The 23,068-nt window shown below is 39.3% G+C and overlaps 1 protein-coding gene across 3 annotated transcripts in view; it reads left to right on the top strand.

Annotated features, from left to right (window-relative positions):
- Window positions 1-2,285: 2,285 nt before the first annotated feature.
- Window positions 2,286-23,068, top strand: part of LOC114019339 — a 71,074-nt gene continuing 50,291 nt past the window's right edge. Inside the window, exon 1 of one of the 3 annotated variants that reach the window (XM_043541136.1) lies at window positions 2,286-2,578. The gene's annotated coding sequence lies outside the window, so the exon portion shown is untranslated. The remainder of the gene's footprint in view (window positions 2,579-23,068) is intronic. The other 2 variants (XM_043541137.1, XM_043541138.1) reach the window with 2 other exon arrangements.

Below are 23,068 nucleotides of genomic sequence, written 5' to 3'. Positions count from 1 at the left end.
TCATATGGTGGCCACGAAATCCTGACTTGTTAGAATCACCATTTACTTACATGTTAAAATATCCAAAGTCCATCAGGCTTGATGACTACAAAATCACTGCAATGAAGAGCTTCATCAGTTCATGCAAGGACTTTGTGGGTGCAACAGTGCAATCTATATACCAGCACTAGTGCCATTTTAACTCTGTCTTGGGACCCATAGGAAGTGGACTCAGTGTGAGACCTAGTTTTGGGGCAGGAGACCTTCTACAGTTTAGACTGGATATAAACAACACAGCCACACCACTCTTTATGTTGAAAGCAAGTTTCTTATGTCTTCTCAGCATGTTCTCTTTTGATGTCAGAACTAATGCACTGTACTACGTGATTATCATTGGGCCTATTCTCTTAGGCCCAAATCTTTGCTCCATCTTAGTAAGTGGAGGAGTGTGACCAGCTTTGTATCAGTCTGACTGATCCTGGGGGTGATGGTCTGATGAGGAAGGGGGACTCTCTGTGTGGCTGGGAACACTGAAACTTCTTAGAAGAAGATGTAGTTCTTGGCATGATGAGTATCTCATTGCCACTGCCCCTGCCAAATTCCTTCCTTCTGCAGATTCCGTCTCTCTTCTTCACACACAAAACCTGTGGATGGAAAAAACCCTTCATGACATTAACGGTGCTACAGTGGCACAGCTGCAGCTACACCTCTGTAGTGTAGACACTTATTACAGCGATGGTAGGGTTTTTTCTGTTGCTTGATTGGCGGTAGCTAATCTAGATAGAAGAACTCTTCCATTGATTTAGCAGTGTCTTTACTGGGGCTTAGGTCAACTTAACTGTGTCTCTCAGGTTCACACCCCTGAGTGACATCGCTAGATCAACCTAAGTTTTAGGTGTAGACCAGCCCTTAGTGTTGTGCCTTTGAGGATAATCTTTAGGCCATCAGCATTTTGTCAGTGTCCACAGGGGTTTGGGTTTTGACAGTCATCTTTTTTGTGTGTTTTGTTTCATAAAAGATTGTTAAATTTGGGTTATACAATCTTTCTTGTAAATCATTTTTAAACTGTTTAGCTCTTCCTGTTTCACTTGGTGTTACATAGGCCTTAAAAAAAGACTTATCAGTAATATAGTCTGTATCATTTTAAGACCCTGATCCTGCAATTTAATCATGTGCTTAACTTTATACATGTATGTAGTCCCATTGCCTTCTAATCAATCTCCATTAGGGCTGCTTCTAACATTCCAGACTTCTGAGAAGTTTTCAGTCTGCTGACTTCAAAAATAAATTTAAAAAGCCAAAGAGGAACGTTCCCTTTTCTTCACTATATGTTGAATTCCCTCCCCACCAAATGAATTAGACTGGTCAGAGATGCAACTCAACCAATATCCCTCATGAACTATCTATGTGAATAAACTATGTAGGCACACTCTAACCTTGGCATATGCACATGTATCTTCCAGATAAATAGAAAACATAATGACATAGACTGGTCTAAATATTTTACTGGTAAGGTTTTGGATAAAGCTATGAACAAGTTATATAAATCATCCCAAACAGGTCTTCATATGGTCTTTATACCGCACTGCGTTCTGTCATGTTATAGAAGCTATTTTTTAAATACCTTGTAGAGATTAAAATAAAATATTTCTATCCTGCTGCCTGAGTTTGTGGGTGAATAGTTGTGAGGAGGAAGGCATGGTACAGCTCAGGAGGGATATGTGTGATCTTTCTTTCTCTCTACCTGCAGTAAAAGGGGTATTGGTCCTGTCTTAAGGTGCAAACTAAAGTAGCCATAAGGCTGCTTAATTGCATATGTTGGTGATAACCTACAAGGACTTCTACTAAGTATCTGGCTACAAGGGGGTGATATAGGAGCTACTATCCCACCTGTAAAAGCGGTAAAGAGTCTTGTGGCACCTTATAGACTAACAGACGTATTGGAGCATAAGCTTTTGTGGCATTCTCTCATGCTGACAGTAATCATTTAAGCTGTATTTACAGCTGCTTTGTGCTGGTTAACTGCACCACAGCAGCTGCAGGTGGGGGAGCACCAGGTGTAAGTTGTTTAGAAAATGGTTGGAAGTGGCAAAGTAGTGAAACTTTTACTGATTTGGCTGCATATGCAAAGTGAATGTAATTGCCATATTAGGGTAATTTTGTGATGATCAAATTCAGTCCTGGGAGCTCCAGCTCCCTTTGAAGTCAATTAACAGTGTTTTTCGGACCTACTTATGCCACCATTTTATATCACTGACAAATTAGTATGTCTGGGTGTTAGGCTCAACACCCTCCCCCACAAAAAAGCTGTGTGGCATATACTGTAGGGCATGTGACAATGTTATAACCCAATAAGACAAAAGCAAAACATCTGTCTGCAATATTCTACTTGCCCTATATTCGTTGGATGCTGCCACAGGAAATCCTCCAGGGGAGGGATTCTAAAGTAAATTATTGTTCTCTCCTTCAGTTATCATACAGAAAATCCTGGTTTCACTGCAACAGCTAAGACACTGAAGGATTAATCACTAAGAGGGGAAGACCTCTTATGATGAGGCACATGTGTATGTGTTAGAAAGGAGAGGCCACTGCTTCACAGGTAATTTTCTGTTTTAATTTTGGTGTTTGGACATATACTTTCCCTCACTCTGTATCTGAATCTTGTAGACATAATCCCAGAAGTTGCCTATCATCTGTAGAGTGCTGTGTTTCACGTGGTGGTTGATTACACATTACAGGGATCATCAGAATGCTCCTTTTTGCTGTGCTATTCTTTTTGATTTCTGGGAGCCCTAGGAAACTAGTATTGTGGGGACAGCTATGCAGGGTTTGAAGGGAACAGAATCCACCCTCCAACCCATAGGCAGCTGCCCAGCCCTTCTGAGGCCACTGTTCCAGTCCTTTTAAAATCAGAGCTGGAGGACGCAAGCAACTCCTTAAAGGGAAAAACTATTTTAAAAAATATTTTTATCAGTTTCTTTTAAAGGATGCAATGTCTTTTCTAAGAAATTCAACATTTTGATTACAAGACCAGGCACCAGTAAATCACATTAATTACAGATGACAATATCTCAGCCCCCAAAAAGTATAATAATCCTAACAGCAGGTTCCAGGACAGTTGGTTCATGCAAAGTTAGTCTCTTAGAGACAAGGTAATTTTTCTGTCAATCAGTGCTGCTCTTTGTTACATTTTGGCCAGTACCAAATTCACCTTACCAGATGACTAAAGTCATGCTTTGTTTGAAAATCTTGGCAAGCAGCCTATTTATTACCTAGCTATCTGATTACTTAGCATTGTTGAGGAGCCATGAATTCATGTTATGAATCCACAAAAGTAATGAGAATCTACATTTAGATTTTCCACTGAGTGTAGCAATAATGTGTGTGTTTTATAACACAACTATGCACCATGCTACAATATTCTTCCTCTTTTTTTTTTAATTGACATTATTTGTAGTGCAATAGTTAGATGAAGGTCCTGTGCATCCTACATTTGATAGGATATTCATCATGTTTAAATGTTCATGTTGTGGCTTACGCAGTTGTAAGATGGTTTCCTTCATGGGGTTTTCTTCTGAGAACTGCACAGGGAAGAGGGGATATCCGCAGCCTGAGTGTCCTCTGTATATGGATCTTGGGGTTTAACATCAAATCCTAAAGTTCTCACTTAGACAAATCTACCATTGGTTTTGGTGGGAGTTCTATCTAAGTAAAGCTAGAGCAAAGTGAACAGGCCCTTGGAAAGCAAACTGCAGTATATGCCTCTGACTCAGATTCATGAACTATTATTTCCCCTCTCCAGTGGCTGAGGTAAACAAACTTTACATATAAAGCCTGATTTTTGACTCATTCCAGTCAATGGCAAAAATCCCATCTTCAATAGGAGCAGCACAGGGCTTACAATTTATATTGGGCTTAATCAATAGGGGCAAATTAAATAACGTACCACAGAAATTACTACAGTTTCCACTGACTCTCTTATAACCTAACATAGCTATGGCTGGTCAAAACATCTCTCTGGATTTAGCCAAACTACTTGCTTTTTACATCAAAATGATCTAATCCTAGACCAATAGACAGATTTTATAACTTCCAACTAACGTCAGCATGGAGAACTCACCATTTCATGTTCTCATGACGTTTTTGTAACCATTTGTAACCTACAGGCTGTAACCAAGTCAATTACCGAATAGAAATTGTCAAAACTGTTTAAGGAAACATTTCTCAGCTGCTCAGGAATTGGTTGTTTTGTCAGTAGTTTAGTATGGAGACATGCTATCCTGACTTTGTAAGACTAATATGGAGCCACTTTGTATTATAATCACTTGGCGCTGCGAATACAATGAAGGCATTCCATACTATTAGTATAACTCTGCAGGACTATGGCTATGGGTTTGTGTGTGTGTATTTCTGTGATGGTTCTGTATAACAGGACATCCACAAAAGTCTCACTATAAACTTTAAAACCCATAAAGACTAGATGAGATGGCTGAAAGCTGTTGGGACCCATTTGTTCTAGAAAATATACAAACATCTGTTTTTAAAGCTTTTCCATCAAGGATTTTTTCATCCACGCTTTCCAAAAAATATCTGGGCACTTGCCATTACTCAACGCAGTATGATAATGAAATAAAAGCAGTGTTTTGTTGTTGATATTGATTAGATCAGGTTTTCCTTTCATTAACTTATTGGTTTCTGTGTTTTCTTTCCTGAAATGGCAAGGATAAGGGGAACTAATACTTGTTTCCTCCCATGGCTAGAAAGGTAGTTGCCTATACAAATATTTATAACCTAACATGCATAGGGTCAGATTCTGCCACTTACTTGGGTTGAATAGTACCATTATGCCCATGTCCTGCAAAAACTTAAGCACATACTTAATTTTATGCAGTATAAGCACTCCCGTTGACTTAAAGTTAAGCATGTGTATAAATCTTCCTAAAGTCTGTACCATATTTCGCAGGCAGTCCCATTCATTACAATGGAACCACTCATGGAGTAAAGTACTACTATAAGCCTGGAATTTTCAAAAGAGCCTAAGTGACTTAGGAGCACCAGTTTCATTGACTTTTTTGCAAATTCCACCCCAAGTAAATAAGGGTGTCAAAATCTGGCCCTTGGATACTAATAATCTTAGGAGAAAGATGGGAGTCAAAATAGCATCTTTAAACTTTTTTTAAATGGCAAACATCATTTCAGACTACCTGAATTAAAAAAGGATGCTGATAAATTGGAAAGGGTTCAGAGAAGAGGCATGAGAATGATTAAAGGATTAGAAAACATGCCATATAGCGATAGAGCGTCTCTAGGAGACCAATCTTAACAAACAGAAGGTTAAGGGGTGACTTGATTGCAATCTGTAAGTACCTACATGGGGACCAAATGTTTAATAATGGGCTCTTCAATTGTGGAGAAAGGTATAATGTGAAAGTTGAAGCTAAACAAATTCAGACTGGAAATAAGGCATACATTTCTGCTAGTAAAAGTAATTAATCATTACAATAATATACCATAGATCTTGGTGCATTCTCCCTCACTGATCATTTTTAAATCAAGATTGGATTTTTTTTCTCTAAAATTATTTTGGGGATGTTCTATGGCCTGTGTTATATAAGAGGTCAGACTAAATTATTACAATGGTCCCTTCTGGCCTTGGAATCTATGAACTGTGTCAACAAAAGAGGCTCTCAGTTTAAATCTGTATTTGCTGGTTTAAAATACAGGTATTTAAATCTTTCCTTCTTAGGAATATCTTTGATTTTGTGAGGCTTTCCTAAATACAGATCTGGGCAATGGAAAAGATTGAGCCACCAGATTTTTTTCACCACTGTAAGGTTATTTTCTGTCAACATAAATCTAAAAACTTAAGGTGCTAAGCCCCTACAATTCCAGTAGACTTCAGTAGAAATTTAGGATGCTCAATATCTGTGAAAATTAATCTCTAGAGTGTAATCTAAGCAAAAATAGATTAATCTAATCTTTTAGCCAGTTTAGGTGATGACATTTTAAAATTCTACAATAACATTACACACACTTTCTAAGGCTCCTCCTAAGAAGGAGGAGGAAGTGGTGCAGAAGTTGCATAGAATGCTACCTGTGTTTAAAGGGGCATGTGGGTTCTTGTAAAGGATGCCATTTAAAACAACAGCAGTAATGATAGTCTTCAGACAATAATGAAGGCTTTGAAATTACTCTGTTTTCCCTACCACGGCAAATGCAGAATTTTGCTTCCGGGCATCGGCTTTCTTGGCCATCCTTCTTTTCTCCCGTGGAGATGGCTGGCTTAGCGGCAGTGTCTCTTTCCAGCAATAATGAAAATAGCATGTTGACGAAGGACTGCAATAAAGGATTTTGCAAATGGATGATCCTATCTTTTGAATTAAACAATGAGCAGCTGTGTAGCTTCTTATCTTGTCCATTCAACTCTTATTACTCAAAATGAAGTATAATGTCCTACTTTCAGCTCTGATTTTTGTGTGTGTGACAGAACTGTCTGTGATAAACATACTGGTGGTGGAACATTGTGTTCAGCCTTCAATAGCAATATATACAACATAGTGGATAAGAAATATTATTGATGCAAAAGGAGGCTGTATCTTCTATTGATCTTGGGCTTTCGCCTTTTCTGATTCCATTACACACCTGTAAAATAGAATTCTAATGTGGATGTGTCAGAATTTAATTTATAGTCATGGTGCTCTTGATTTGAATACTTCAGCAAATATAAATACCAAAAGATCAATGCTCTGTTATTGGTCTGGTACATCAGTCAATGTAAAACAAGAAAGGCAAAGTCTGGCATTCAGTCCTTTCCAAAGCCATTTCTTTGGGAAGGGAGGGGAGACTCAAAATAGTGAGTTACGGATGAAGGACCCAATTCTCCCTTTGGCTATGTACACACAACTAGCCAAACTTAATGGGAGTTACACTGAAGTATCTGCTGGCAGCTCTGGCCCCTGAGTATTCACTTAACTCTCATAATATTTGGCTTGTTTTTTCCTCTTTAGAAAGTAGCTTCCTTTTAAAAATTATCTGATGCCCAAGAATTTATTTTTGAGGCCTAGTGTAATCCTCTTTACCTGTTTGTGAATGAAATAAGATTGACAACAAATCTTCAAAAAATGTAAAGGAAACTTCCTTAACCTCTTGATCTACCTATAAATATGGCATTCTATAAGTCTTTTTATTATTATTATTATTATTATTATTAATAATAATAATAAATGCTGGTGAGGATGACTTGCTGGTGAAGAAACCTTTTTTTCTACAGCAAAATGAAAATGTTTGCAAAAAGTTCCTGCTTTCCTCAAATTTTTGTTCTTATAATAATAATTAATCAATAAAAAGAAGAATTCTGGTTGCCAAAAAAGAAAATTTTCACTTTTCAGCCAAACTTTTGCTTTTTAATGAAGTCAAGATTTTCCACTGAATTTCAGTTTGTAACTTTTTTTCATTTCTGTCTAAATCTTCTACTGTGGGAAGGGAGAAATTCCAATTTCTCAGCAGCTGTAAACATTATGCATTATTAAAGGTGTACGGAGATTAAAATTGATCCAATTCTGCTCCAGCTGAAATCAATGCTAAATCTCCTGCTGGTTCAGTGGGAACAGCACTGGGCACAATAAGTATAATTCTGCTTGCTTTATTCTTGTGTGTCTTCCCTTTGGTATCAGTCAGATTACTCATACAATCCAGGTGAATAGGATTTGGTCCATTATCTTGTTTAAGAAAAAATCTGTTTAGGATCCAATCTTGCATTCCTTATGTACTATAAAGTCCCATTGATTTGGATGAGGGTACACAAGTTTTGGCCCTAAATTTCCTTTAAACTCATTGATTTATGATATGCAACAGATTGTTCTGCAGTGTTGATACAACATTATTCCAGTAAGACCAGTCTTGTTCCCATTGATTTCAGTGCTGGCAGGATCATGCCAATATGACAAATGTCTTAATGTGGGAAGCAGAGACTATAACAGAATCATAATCAGGATTGGAAGGGACCTCAGGAGGTCATCTAGTCCAACCCCCTGCTCAAAGCAGGACCAATCCCCAACTAAATCATCAACTATGAAAAACATTTTGGGGGTCATGGTGGATAATCAACTGAATATGAGCTCCCAGTGCAAGCTGTGGCCAAAAGGGCTAATGCAATCCTTGGATGAACAAACGGGAGAATCTTAAGTACAGAGAGGTTATTTTACCTCTGTATTTGGCACTTGTGTGACTGCTGTAGGAATATTCTGTCCAGTGCTGGGGTCTGCAATTCAAGAAGGATGTTGATAAATTGGAGAGGGTTCAGAAAGAGACATGAGAATGATTAAAGGGTTAGAAAACAGACCCAAATTGCTCAATCTATTTAACTTAACAAAGAGAAGACTCAGGGGTGATTTGATTAGTCTATTACTATTTACATAGGGAGAAAATATTTAATAGGCTCCTCAATCTAGCAGAGAAAGGTATAACATGATCCAGTGACGGGAAGTTGAAGCTCGACAAATTCAGACAGGAAATAAAAGTGTATATCTTTAACATTGAGCGTAATTAACCACAACTTTACATGGGTTGTGGGGGATTCTCCGTCACTGGCATTTTAAAATCAATATTAGATATTTTCCTAAAATATCTGCTCTAGGAATTTATTTTGAGGAAAATTCTATGGCCTATTATACAGAAGGTCAAACTAGATTATAACAATGGTCTCTTCTGGGTTTGGAGTCTCTAAATCTCTTAATGTTACATGCATAGGATTACTGTCTACAATCGGCATTATTTACACCTCTTTTTTTGTTTGTTTTTGTGCTTTCTTGGGGTAAATAGTTTTATACAATTCATCATGGATAAGGAACTGAGCCTACCAAGACTTACGTATGTGAGTAAATGTATACATATGAGTAATACAGCTGAAGACTAATCAAGTACATGAAGTTAAGTGCATAAGGGGTTGCAGGATCATGACCTACGTGTATGTACGTAATTATAGTGTAGAATGTTTAGGTTCCTATTTATTTGAAAATCTTTAACAGATACTCTTGAGCTATTATATGCTAGTCTATGGATATGTAACTAATTCTTTTTAAATGGTTTGTTAATCTAGGTGTCCACAAGAGAGTCAGTATTTAGAGACATTTTAAACACAGAGTATTTCCTGATGAGATTTTAATGCCCTTCTGTATCATATGTAGCCTTTTAGGAACTTGCTTTATTTACCCAGATGACTGTAAGGCTCTGCATGTGTTTAGTAATAAATATCCAAAAAATTATATGAAGCACAAAACATTCAAACTCTTTATTTTTTTAATTGATGTGGAGGTTCTTTTCTATTCTGGGGTTTCGAACTGCTGCTCATCGTCCAAGTATCTGAGCATCTTTCATGTAAGATCAGTAGTCCTAGCACAGTGTAGTAGAATTCTTGAAATCTATGGCACTTCTCCCTTTCCAGGATCAGGACTCTGCTTAGGGTATGGTTTTTTGATAAGGGTAAACCAAGGTGTCATAACCATAAGGCTAAGGGTAGCCTAGAATTCCTCCTTACCTGTAAGGGGTTAAGAAGCTCAAATAACCTGGTTGGCACCTGACCAAAAGGACCAATGGGAAAAGAAGATAGTTTCAAATCTTGGGGGGGGAGGGGGGAGGCTTTGTTTGAGTGTGTTCTCTTGGGGAAGCAGAGAAGCATCAGGTCAGAAAACTCCTTCTCCTATAAACCAATCCTGAACCAGTCTCTAATATTACAAAAATAGTAAGTAAAGCCAAGGAAGGCAAGTTAGATTATTTGTGTTTGTGAATCTTTTGTTACCCTGTAAAGTTATCTACCATCCTGATTTTACAGAGGTGATTCTTTTACCTTTTCTTAAAAGAAGAATTTTATTTGAAGAACCTGATTGATTTCTCTTTTGTCCTAAAACCCAGGGGTTTGGGTCTGTGATCACTTTGTAACCAATTGGTTAGGATATTATTCTCAAGCCTCCCCAGGAAAGGGGGTGTAAGGGCTTGGGGGATATTTTGGGGGAATAGGAACACCATGTGGTCTGTGGGGAGCTTACTTCTGCTTTTGAGGTTGGAGAGGTTAAGGGGTTGTCTGAAGGCCAGAAGAAGTAGTTCAGGAAATATTTCAGTTAGGATGTGGTGCCCATTGAGTATGGGTTGCGATTTTTTAGATACCCCAAATAGGTTCTGTTGTGGTGTGTTGACTGACAATTAGGGCTTTATGGTTGGACAGGGTTTTATTTCCATATTGAAACACAGATTCTCCTGATCTATTCAGGTGGCCCATTCCATGATGCAATCTACTTCTCTAGTGGAGTCTCCTGCTTTGGTGAGGGTGGTTTAAGTGTGTTGAGATGTGTATCCTGGATTGTCTCCTCAGAGCATGTGCTGTGGTATCTGAGTGGCTGGCTGTAAATATCAGATTTCTTGGTGTGGCTACTGGATCTGTGAAGGTAGAGGTGGTGATCTGTGGCCTTCTTGTGTATAGTTGTCTATAGGGTTCCATTGCTGAAGCTGATCATGTTGTCCAGGAAGCTGATAGTGTGGCCGTGTTCTAGAAAGAGTTTAATGGAGGGGTGGTGGTTGTTGAAGTTGTGGTGGAAATCTGAGGGAGTTTAGGTCATCTGTCCAGAGGATGAAAATAATGCATTGATGTATGTCAGTGCTTTCACGGTGCATTTATCCAGAAATTCTTCTCTGTGGTGGCCTATGAAGAGATTGACATATTGGGGGGTCATCCTAGTACCCATGATTGATCCTGTGATTTGGACAAAATGTTGTTGTTGAATGTAAAGTTATTATGAGGTGAGGATGAAATGGATGAGTTTGATGTGTTTGGGGTGGATATCTGAGGGCTGTCCATTGTCTTGTAGATATTTGAGGCAGGCAGTGATGCCATCATTGTGAGAGATGTGGGAGTATAGCGAGGTGACATCTGTAATGGCAAGGATGGGGTTCTGAGGGAGGCTATTAATGTTGTAGAGTTCCTGGAGGAAGCTGGCCCTTTGTGTGGTGAGTGGTTTGAGGATGATTTTTATATGTCCCAATATTCCTTCAGTCAGAGTGCTGTGGCCAGATATGATGGGTCTGCCTGGGTTCTCTTGTTTGTGTATCTTGGGAAGCATATAGAAGGTTTCTGGAGTGGATTCATTAGAGATGGAGGTTGTAGAGTTACTCTTGAAGTTGTTTGGGGAAGAATTTGATGATCTCCCTAAATTCCTGGGTATATTGTGGTGTGGGGTCTTCTCTGCGTTTATTATAGTAGGTGGTATTGGAGAATTGTCAGTTGGCCTCGTTAACATAGTCATCATGAGGGAGGATTACAATGGTGCCCCCTTTGTCTGCTGGTTTGATCACTATCTGATGGTTCAATGTGAGGGACTGAATAGCTGTGGAGAGATTGTGGTGGATGTGATGTTTAAGGATTTCACAGTCAGTCAATGTAATAATAGTGTGGTCCATCCACTGTGGGTGTCCAATCAGATGGCTATTTTTGTCCCCTAATCACTGTTAGTGGGGATGTGGTAATTGTGGGCAGTGTTATTGTTGTGGAAGAATTCTTCCAGGTAAAGTCAAAGGCAGAATTCTAGTCCTTCACATGTTAGAATGGTATCAAGTTCTGTGGAGAACAGAAGTTCAGTCCTTTGGAGAGTACAGATAATTCACCTCTGTTGTCTTAATAAATTGATGTTGGGGTGACATGTAGCATCTATGTGATGTGTCCTGGTTCCAAAGTTTCTCACAGAGCTGGTTGTCTGTGGGTTGTGGAGGAGTTGTAGTTGGTTCCACATTTTGTTTTTGTGTTGGATGGCTGTCATCAGGTTTTTTGATAGTTGTTTTGGGAGTTTTGTATGATTTCCAGGTACGTTTCCTGGGGGTTTTTTTGTTTTGTTTTTTTTGTTTCGGTTTTTGTTCGTTTTTTAAATTCCACTGTGTGGGAGCATGTGATTTCTTGTTTGTGGTAGTGTCTTCTGGATATAAATTAGCTTTTAAGCAACCTTCTGAATTTGCATTACTGTTGCCATTTATATGTACATTTGGACAAATAATATGTTTAGTTAGAGCAGTAACTTGTTAGGACAACTGTTCTTTACTGATTTTACTTCCTTTGCAATAACACAAGCAATCAGGTCCAGAAAAAGTGCTCTTATTTATGACTAGTTGATAGTTTGATTGTGTCAATCTGTCATTGCCTCCCATTAGTAAAGCTGTTTTTATCTGCTCTTGGAGACTTATAGCTCTGGAGCCCAAGACAAGTCTGATCTTCCTTCCCATGGTTTTCCAATTATGTATGCTAATGACTGTTCATGTCCATAGATGGCAGCAGCCTCCTCAAGCTATTGTTTCAGAAAATTACATTCTTCAGAGAACTGATTGATGACACAGTTTAAAATTCCACCTTTTTAATTAAAAAGCTAGTGTAGTATTGGTAATATAAGCTAATGCTGACAAAAACAATGCAAATTAATGGAAAAGCTTAAGAAACAAGTACATCACCAAAAAATAACGTAGTGAACAAAATGAAATTTATTACTGTCATTCAGATCAAAACACCTACAGGCTGAACGCTATGGCAATTGTTGTGAAATGTTGCAAACAGCCAGGGCAACAGAGTTAGGCCACTCCAAAAACATAAAATCACTTTTACCTTTCATAAGTGGAAACATAACTGTTGCCTTAAATAGCAAAATTATATAGAATGAAGGTTTCGTTAACCTTTCAGGATGTCAGTTAGAGGCCTACAGAAATGAAATGTAACAGAATGATAAGAAAAGCAATACAGCACAGAGAATGCATTCATTCACTATTGTATATTCTGATTTGTATATTTCCCTTCCAAAATACTATGTAATGGACTTTAGTCTATTCTCCCTACGTATGTCAAAGGAAGATGGGGGCAAAGGGGAATGAATGTCAGTAGGGCTCTGATCCTGCAAAGAGCTCCTGTTGGTACAGGGTTCCACCAATGCAGAACTGAGGCCAGTAAAGTACTTTGCGGCTCTACTGATGAAAAGCACTATATAAGAACTACGTATTATTATTTGTAGTGCTTACAGTTAGTTATTTGATGTTTTTAAAGAAATAATGGCAATCTTTACACCAAAAGGTGTCTATATGCTGCTATATTTCAACATCCAGGTATTGGTTAGACATTGATAATTGACTGCAGCAAATCCTTAGGGCAGATCCCTAATCAGGGGTTAGTGTGGAGCTGCACAGCCACAGGACACTTAGGTTTCCTAGAGTTCCTGGAGAACACCGCTACAATGCTACCCCTTTTGAAGAGCATCGGCATATGTTTTCATCTGTAAGGCAATACAGAAACTGGGTGAGTCCATGCTTCCTTTAGGGCAGGCTAGCCACCTCAATAGCACTAGCTCTGTACAGTCCTTGTACTCAAGGACTGCAACTGTGGCCAGATCCTGTGCAAGGAGCACAATAGGCGAAATCTCCCTGTCAGCCCGAATTTGATCATTTGCACAGAGCTAGCTGCAATCTCATCTTATTTATGTAGGAAAAGCTTTGGCTGTGTGAAAGTTACATGTAAATGACATATACATTTCCAATTAAAATGTAGCATCACAAGCTAGGTCTTGCAGACTACATATCCTCACCCCAGATGACCATGGCTATGAGCCTCACTGTAGCATTCCATGTGCTCTTTTTCAGTGGTTCTCAACCAAGGGTACATGTATCCCTGGGGCTATACAGAGGTCTTCCAGAGGGTACATCAACTCCTCTAGATATTTGCCTAGTTTTACAACAGGCTACATAACAAACACTAGCTAAGTCAATACAAACTAAAATTTCATACAGACAATGACTGTTCTATATACTGTATCTGCAGTTCTCAAACTGTGGGCAAGTTTGTTTTAATGGGGTCACCAGGGCCAGTATTTGACTTGCTGGGATGCAGAGCAGAAAGCTGAAGCCAGAGCCCCACTGTACAGGGCTGAAGCCAAAACTTGAGTTTTAAGTGAGGTGAAACTTGGGACAAATCAGACTTCTGAAAGGAGTACAAGAGTCTGGAAAGGTTGAGAACCACTGCTATATTTGACCTAATACTACTAGGCAACACCTTGATCACACCAGGTGTATCCATTTTGGGTGGTGGAAGGCCTATTTAAGAATGACTTTATCATGAATTTGAAATGAGAGAACTAAATTCATTTGTGGGCCTCAGGGAACCAGCTCTGGATTTCTTGAACTAGGATTTCCTTTATTCCCTCGTAACTGATCATGTGTGGCATACTTAATGAGAGTGCATTTCAGAAATCTCAGTCTTGTGTTGCCAGTCTAAAATTAAAGCAATGCCTGCTTTGGGTTTAATGCCAGGAAGCTCATGAGAATTCATAGTTTCTATTAAACTTTCCGTTCATTGTTAATTTATCCCTTGATCCTCATGGATTAAAGTAAATCATTAATCTCTTAAACCACCCAGATCTCATTAATGGTATTCTTAATCATTCTTCTTCTGTTTTATGTCCAGGTGCTCTGACTGAGTGTCCATGGTAAAACATCTGGGAGGTTATATGGCTAAGCTTCTGCAGTAAGTTGATTATCTAGGGGCAGCAAGCTTATTCCTCCAGAATACAGTTTGAGATCATTACTAATTTCAATAAATTTGTTAAATGAGAAATATTCAGAGGGCTAAATTCTTCTCTGATTTATAGCACCCTCTGCGTAACCTCATCGTCTTCAGTAAATTTGCACAGGGCATAACTCAGGGCAACAAAGGATCCAGTTCTGCAACAAGTAATTTATAAATTCCCCTTGACTATGATGTACATTTGGTATGGGGTAGGCTTGCTGTTAGCCCCAAGTTTTACTGTGTGTTTGCTTTTCTGAGTCATTTCATGTAAATTTTATATTTTCAAGATGCAGCATGCAGTTCATGTTCTTTAAATACAAGATTTTTGTTTTTGAGATCCAGGTTTGTTTTCAAGATGCTGTGGCTAGAATTAGATGTGCATGACCTTTACCGAGAGGGTGCAAGTATCTTCAAGCTTTTCCATGCATGTCTAAAAATTGGGTGGATGTTAAGTGGAGCTAGCAGAAATGTAAAATGTAGATAAGTTACATTTTTCTCACTGGTCAACCAGAATGAAATTACAGAAATAACAGTAAGAATACCTTTAATCATTCCTCTTGGTTACTTATAATAACTCTAGGTAAATGATAGTCAATGGGACAAAAAACATTCTCAACACTTGTACAAGGAAGTTGGATTGAGAGCTGTGAAACATTCTCAATCATGCTTTCTGTAAAGGTTTTTGGAAACAGTCTTGTCTCATCAGAAGTTAAACCATTTCCAACATCAGTTAAGGGATGGACATGGGGATTCATTGTCAGCAACAAACCATATTCTTGTATAGATTGATCCTAGGAGTTTGTTAGACTTGTTACAAGGATCAGGAGGCAATTCATGGTCAAATGAATACACAAGAATCTATAGCAATCTAGGGGGGGAGGCGCCTCAGAAAACAGATCAGATTTCTGTAAGATGTGCAGTCAAATACAGAGGCGTTTTCCTTACTTGCACAGACCTTTTAAACAACATGCTTATTTTACACAATATTAGCTCTAAGTTTTCAAAGAACCCATTGTGTGTACAGTGGAGACAAAGGACACGTGCCCCCAGAATGTCTGTTTTCAGAAGGCAGGATGAAAGCTAGTCCATACAAGAGTATATCCAGGATGCTGATGTTCACAGATTCTGGGCTTTTGCACAGCAAAGGTATTTTGAAATAGTTTTCAGAGTACCAGGTGGCTATATGGACTGTTGTCTTTGCACCTTTTCTGCTCACCCTTGTCCCAACAGGTCCAAGAGCAGCTGAGGCACTCATGGGGAGACTTTTTAAATTAATTTTGTACTTATAAAAACAAATAAACAAGGACCTAACAGTGTGTGGGTAAAGGTTTCCCATACCAATGGGACTATGAGTGTAAGGTGCTCACCAAAGTGAGGGCGGTTGTACAATCGCACCCCAAAATCTGTTCTGACAAGAAGCAGATTTCTAGTAAAACCACATAAAGACATTTTAAAAATCAGACTCTAAATCTGTAAACCCAAAACCTTGCACCTAAGACTTTTCAAGTCCCAAACCTGACTTGCCCAGCAAATGAAATTTGCTGCTGAAAACTGGGTAGATAGACAGATGTCTGACCACTTAGCTGATCCAAGTATTCAAACACCATTTGCACTTACAAAACTGACAGCAATGAATTAGATGCCCCAAACTGTGTACCTACAAATTTGATGCCAAGACTGAGCTACTGTAAAATTGTGTCCCTACTCATTAATTCAGCAGACCTTCTTCCATATGGTGTGGTCAGTACAGTTAAAGTCGAGTGCCATCTTTAAAATAAGTTCAATTCTCTTGGTGCATTTTAGTCACATGGTAAATTTTTATAGTGACAAGTAATGCTGCTTTATTTGCTCTCCCAGCAGGGCATGGCTAAGAGACAACAATATTTCACAGCGGGGTTGTCTTATCCCACAAAAATTTTCACTGTGTCTTTGGAGACATCTCTTACTAATCAGATTTCCCACCAATGTGCGCACCCATCCAAATCAAATGCGGTCAGTACAGTTGGTAGGTTAACATTCTCAGAGCAGTTTAATGAATATCTAGCCATTTAATTCTGCTGAAGAAGAGCCAGCAGGGTGGCTGAACAGGGTAGGATTATTGCCTCTGCACCCTGTTGCTCTGAACTCTGGGTTTTAATTCACCATGCTACAATTTGAGTTGGTAATTGGAATCCCTGAGAACACATTTGATCTTGCTGCTTCTGGCAATGGAATCCCAGGGAGATACCTACTCCCAATGAAGTTTTTTTTTAAGCATAAATATTGCCTGACATGAAATAAGCATATCAAGCTATACTGCAACAGCTGGCATGCTGAGGATGTATTCGTCTGCACCCTTCTGCACTGCCTCAAGCAGAATATTGCTGAAGGTAAAAAGAATGGAGAAAATGACAGATTAAAAAACATTGTTCATAGAGATAGTTTGTTTCCACAGCTGTTTTCAGTCCTCTTCTCTTATGCCCTGTCTTCATGTGTTTTGAAATTTCCTCTCATTCCAGCTTCCAGGGTAGCAACTGTAAGTGATACAAGATTCCTCTAATATATGGTAGCATTCATTACAGAAGACTTCAGTCTAAATTGATATTTGTTTTAGGAACCAAGTGTTAGGTCATTATTATTTATATGGTGCCCAAAAGTGTGCCAGACATTCTACAGACATATAATTAGACAGATCTCTGGCCCAAAGAACTTAGAATCTAAGCAGACCAAAACCAGATGAGGCATAGAAGAAGGGGTGAATTAATGCAATGAAGGTGATAGTAGACACAGGTCACTCATTCCACTATATGTGTAGTTTCTTTCAGCAATCTTACCAGTATTCAAACTCTCAGCCACGACATTGAAATATCACATACTTCATGCGTCACCAATACATAGGGCTAAATCTTTTGCCAAAATCGAGGTGAAAGATTTGTGCCGTACCCTGTATTAGTGCTTGAAACTGTGATGTGTAGTCCCAGGAGGTGGGATCATAAAACATACCTCTTCCATAACTACATCCATCAGCTCATCCTGAGATGCTTTTCCAGCTCCACCAGTAACAAGCCACTTGGAGCATCATCTTCAAAACAAGCCAACCATGTCTGGCCCTCGCTAGCTACCAGTCCAGATCTCCTTGTACCTTCCCCTTTTCAGCCCTATGACTTATTTCAGCTTAAATTGGAACGTTACAGCACTTGCTGACTGAATAGGAGGAATTGTATGTGTGCAGCCTGAGCATGGGTGAAACATGCCTACTTCCTTATAAATCGTATCCCTTTGCTGTTTGCACAAACAGGCCACCATGATGATTCCTGTCTCCTTAGAACTTGAGTAGTCAGGCACCTGGATGGACTTCTAGATATCCACCCTGTCCTTTCCATAATACAAGGCCCCTCAGCAGTTGGCCTGAATTGTTTAAGAAACCTAAATCCTATTTACGTGACATGAGGATTTTTGCAATTGTTTTCCAACTTAAAAATTTTAGGATCCAATTCTGCACTCAGTTATGAGTGTAATTTCCATTCAAGTCCCTAAGATATGCAGTCAGCTAACTTAAGGCAGAATTTTGTCCTGGGAAACTAGAGCAGAAAAGGAGATATGGCTGTATCCAAATAGAGTGAAAAATATGCTAACACTGCAATAGAAACCAAGATATGCAGCTGAGAACCCACGTAGTAATTACAGATTCTTCTAATGCAATATTAAAAATCACTTTCTGGAAGCATGTTGGGATTTTTTAAAGCCTAAAGTGAATTACTGAGAGATGCAATAGTAACTCCTTGTTTTTTATGATTTTCTTCTATTTATATTTGATAAAGTTACACTTCCTTCCACTCTACCTCCTATAGTGGTGGGATTTCAGGAACGCTACTTTCCAAACATAGTTCACAGAAATTTCTTTATCACATCCTGTTGTGAATACAACACTTGCTTTGTTCATACCTAGCTGACCACAATATGAAACTTTTCAATATGGCTGTGCTGAGACAGGATCTTGGGCTTCACCGATTGCCAGGCAAAGTGGTGTTCAAAAGTAGCATGAGTCAAAAAAGAAATGATGCTGTTGATGGGTTAAGTGTTTCAGCAGCCTCAGAATGGCAATAAACACTAACTGAACAGCCAGCGTGTCCCACTGATGCTGAGGTGCTAACATGATTGGATACTCAGGTGAGAATCGCAGAGGAACTGTGTGTTAGTCAGAACAGAAAACAAACACATCCTTTACACAAATTATAAATTCAAATAGGAAACCCAATAAGCCGAAGTTAGTTATTAAAGATTTTAAATTCTAATATTTACCAATGCCAAATCACTGGATACTTATTGTAGCTCTTTGGAAGGTTTCCGCGAACTAGCTTTCTTCGATGGACTCTCCCCTCATTAGGATGAAGATGTATTCCTTTTTGTCTAGTTGAAAGTCTAAGGGCATTGTCATGACAAATCCCTTTGTTTCAAGGGCATAGCAAAAGAAAGGATGCTCCATTGATTTGGACATTAGCTTAGCACTTGGGAGACGTAGGTTCAATCCTTTGCTCCATCAGACTTCTTGTGAGACTTTGGGCAAGTCACTTAGTCCCTCTGAGCCTCAGTTACCTATCTGTAACATGGGGGGGAGGGAGAACAGTACTTCCCTACCTCACAGGAGTGTTGTAAGGATAAATGTATGAAAGACTGAGTTGCTCAGATGCTATGGTAATGGCGACCATATGCCTCCCTTAGATAGAAAAGCACTAGCCATACAAAGCAAACTCAATGGGGGAAGCTGGTGTGTTGTGTGATAATTCCTGAGACAAGCTGTATGTATTCTTTTGAAGGCAAATGTGTAGTTGCAGATGTTCCACTATGGTGTGGTTCCACTGTGCAAGAGAAAGGGGCAGGATTTTGCAGTATGTGAGCACTGAGTTCAGTTCTCCCTTTGGGCTAGTTAGCCGTAGGGCAGATGGAGTGAAGTGTGAGTTGGCCAGGAGAGGGGAACCTGTAATGATTGTGGGAACCACTGTAGCCTCAAGACTGCAGTAATGGCTACTGAGTGGCTCTGAAGCTGGTCTGAGGCCTCGGGGAGGAAGAGATCCCTTCCTCGACCCAATCCTCTTGCAGAACTATCCAATGCCTGTTACTGCACTAAGATTGTGTATTGCATGGGTTTGCCTAAGGAGCTGACTTCATAAAACTCTGTGTGGTTTTACCATTGTCTTCAATGGGACCAGGATCTAGCCCTAAGTCACTTAGAGCTGCAGCATCTTTCCAGCAAACCTGCAAGGAAAAACCTGAATATATTAAAAGAAAAACTCTGCTAGTTCATTCTCTATTTTTAAAAATGCTGTGTGTTTTGGCATAGTAATTTGGAAGGTACACAATAAAGCAATACAGCTGGATTTCAGTTAGGTTATTTTATGGTGCCCCCATTTTGGCTTGACAGGGACCTCGATGCAAAACAGAGCCACGTCTAGGAGCAGAACTTCAGATCAATGCTATTGATAGTTCAATCAGAATGACCCTTGATTTAGAAGATGAGTTTCATATGTCAAATTTTGGAGGTGCACTGGCAATACTGAGAGCTGCAAAAGAGAGAATGAGATGGGTCCCTAACATAAACATAATCATGTGTATATATATTGGGAGGAGTGAGAAGGTATCCTCCTGCCCTGATTGCCACCCATGGTCTCCGGTAGCACTCCCATTTTGGAACAGTCAGCTGGGAGAGTGCTGTTGTTACTGCAGGGCTCCAATCTGTCTTGCTGGCCATTGGTCAGCTGGGGAAAAAACTGACCTTACAGGGAGACAGTTGGCTCTGCAGAAACTCATTTTCCCTGGTATCATCCTTCAGTGTATTGATAGGGCAGAAAGGCTTTATCGACTCTCAATGTCACAAGCAAGGCAGAGGGAGTTTCTGTCTGGGCTCCCTTCCAGATGACTCTCAAACAGCTATGAAGTGGTCTGGAGTTCCCAGCAAAATTGATCCACCTGGAGCCATCACCTCATAGATCTCAAAAGCCGCCTGTAAGTGGCTATTAGGAACAGACTTGAAGTAACTTGTGATCTTTAGGAAAAATCAGTGGAAAGCTCGCAATGCTATTGATCAGCTTATATCATCTTTGTAATAAAAAGAGTTAAACTTTTTTTAAAAAAACATTGAGATCACTGCAGATGTTTCTGGTCCCCCAAATTGGGGGGCTACTCTATGGCCACAAGCTCTAAATTTGGCTTTACTCAATACTTTCAGTTACAATGCTAAACAACTTGGTTACTTCACTATTCACCAGGCAGTTATGTCTCACAGAGAACAAAAATAAGTTTTAACCAGTTAATGAATGTGGTGAGAGCATTTGCTGTCTCATTTTCCTGAGCTACACTCCCATTTTGCTCAGCCTCAAAAGAATACAAGAAAAACTTACTAATATATTTGTTCATGAGAGACTAATTCTTTAAAGAAAATCACTGCATTGCAATTGAAAAAGGAAAATAAAGATCTCATGGGAATGGGAAAATAAAAAACATTCATGGCCTAGTTAAGAATCCCTTTTTATCTAACCTCCTAAACCTCAGGATTGGAGGGCATTAACTAATATGTTAAATTTCCTGGCACTGGGTAGTTGCTCATAACAGACCATCTAACGGTATATTTCCTGTTCATGGAAATGCTGAGCTTCTGGAAGAAATCAATAGTAGTTTTTGTCCCTTAGGACCATTTTAGAAAGGACATCATTGAAGAGATGCTGTCAAACCTGAATATTTTGCTTCTCAGAGCTTAAAAAAATACTGTTTATAATTATATATATCATCAGGGGGTTAAAAATAATGAATACCAAAAAAATTCTCCTTCCTTTTTTAAGAGGTAAGATGATGGCAAATGCCTGGTTATGTATGGGGTCATTGTGATGTGATTTCCTTCAACAGGAGGGAGTTCACAGAGCCAATATACAGAAGGACTGAAAGCTTTCTAGCCAAATGCTGAATTCTCTGTGCAACATCCAGACAAATCTTGCTCTAAGCTATTGGGGCCATATAACAATAATACTTTGTCCTAATCTAGTGCCTTCCTTCTGAGGATCAGAAAGTGTTTACTAAACATTAATGAATTAAGCACTACCCCTCTGAGAAGCAGAGGGTTGGGATTTTCAAGGTGCCATGAGGAGTCAGGCATCCAATTCCCATTGGCTTTTCATTGCTTGAGAGTACACCACAAAGAGGGGAAAGCCCAAAGAATTATTAGTAGTAAGGAATAAGTAGCATTGGTTGTGGATATCACAGACTCTTGTCCTAACATTGTAAGAGAGGGAATAACGTGAGCAAGAGCAGGTGTGTGGAGTTAGTCAGCGTATCTCTCTGGGCTTGATCCAACTCTCATTAAAGTGCATGGAAAGTCTCCCATTCATTTCAGTGACAGTTGGATCTGACCCTTACTGAAGGCTTCTGAAACTCTGATGTTCAGGTAGGAAGCGAACACTGGCTCTCCAGAGTCCCACCACCACCCTCCTCCCAGTATGCAGAGGAATAACCACTGGGGAAAAAACAACCTTCACAAGCAATTTTCAAGAGTCATAAATCCTGGATCCACACACAACTCCTGCTGAGTTTAGGCCTTAACAACCCTAATGAGATAATGTTTAATGAGGAAACACAGGATTATCAACCCCATGCTGAAATTCACTCATTTAAAAGGGATTGCTGTGGATTAGAAAACAACTGATATAACATCATCCTTTAATAAACCTATCAACAGGCAGACCAGGAAACTGTGCTCCTTCATTTCACTTGCTTGACTTGTGGAGAGGATATTTTTCCTTCTTATTCTGTATCTGAAGGCTTTTGACATCCTCCAGCACAGTTGTTACCATAATTGTCTCTCCATATGTTATCAACCATTGGAACACATCCGTGATTTATCGTTTCTTACTAATAATCCTGTTACCTTACTGGGTATCCTCACAGCAGGATGTTGTTGCTAATAGATATCCTTGAGCATTTGCAATCTGTGTCCTTCATTAACTAGATCCTAGATGATATGTTTACCTGCATGACACCTATAATTTCTTTGAATGTGAATCCGAACCTCTTTCGTTGGCTAAGCAATCTGAGTCCTCAATAAAAACACAATACGTTTTTACTATAACTTCATTAGAAAAGTCACTACTAATAATGAAGATATACTTTAGTCAGATGCAAATCTAATATTGTATTCTGTAATGGCATGAACTTCTAGGCCCCCACCTCTGCAATCCAGAGATCCTTTCTCCAGGGTTGCCCTTATAGGCCCCATTCTAACCCTATCCCACCTTTGCTTGTAGGTCTTTAAGACTTGGAATGGGATTTTTAAAAATCACTCACTGTTGGCCTAACTCTTCTCCCCTAGAAGTCAATGGGAATATTACCATTTGACTTCAGTGGGAGCAGAGTTAGATCAATTCTTAGTACATTTTGAAATCCCACCTTTGATATCTCCTACAAAGAATCCCCTAATCCACAGAGTCAGCTTTCATGTAGCATGGAAGGAAGGCTACAAGGTGAGAAAATGAGCTTTGCCTTTTG

The sequence above is a fragment of the Chelonia mydas genome, chromosome 2, assembly GCF_015237465.2.
Source record: "Chelonia mydas isolate rCheMyd1 chromosome 2, rCheMyd1.pri.v2, whole genome shotgun sequence".
NCBI lineage: Eukaryota > Metazoa > Chordata > Testudines > Cheloniidae > Chelonia > Chelonia mydas.
Note: the sequence above shows the minus strand (reverse complement) of the source record. Positions and strands in the feature narration are given on the sequence as shown.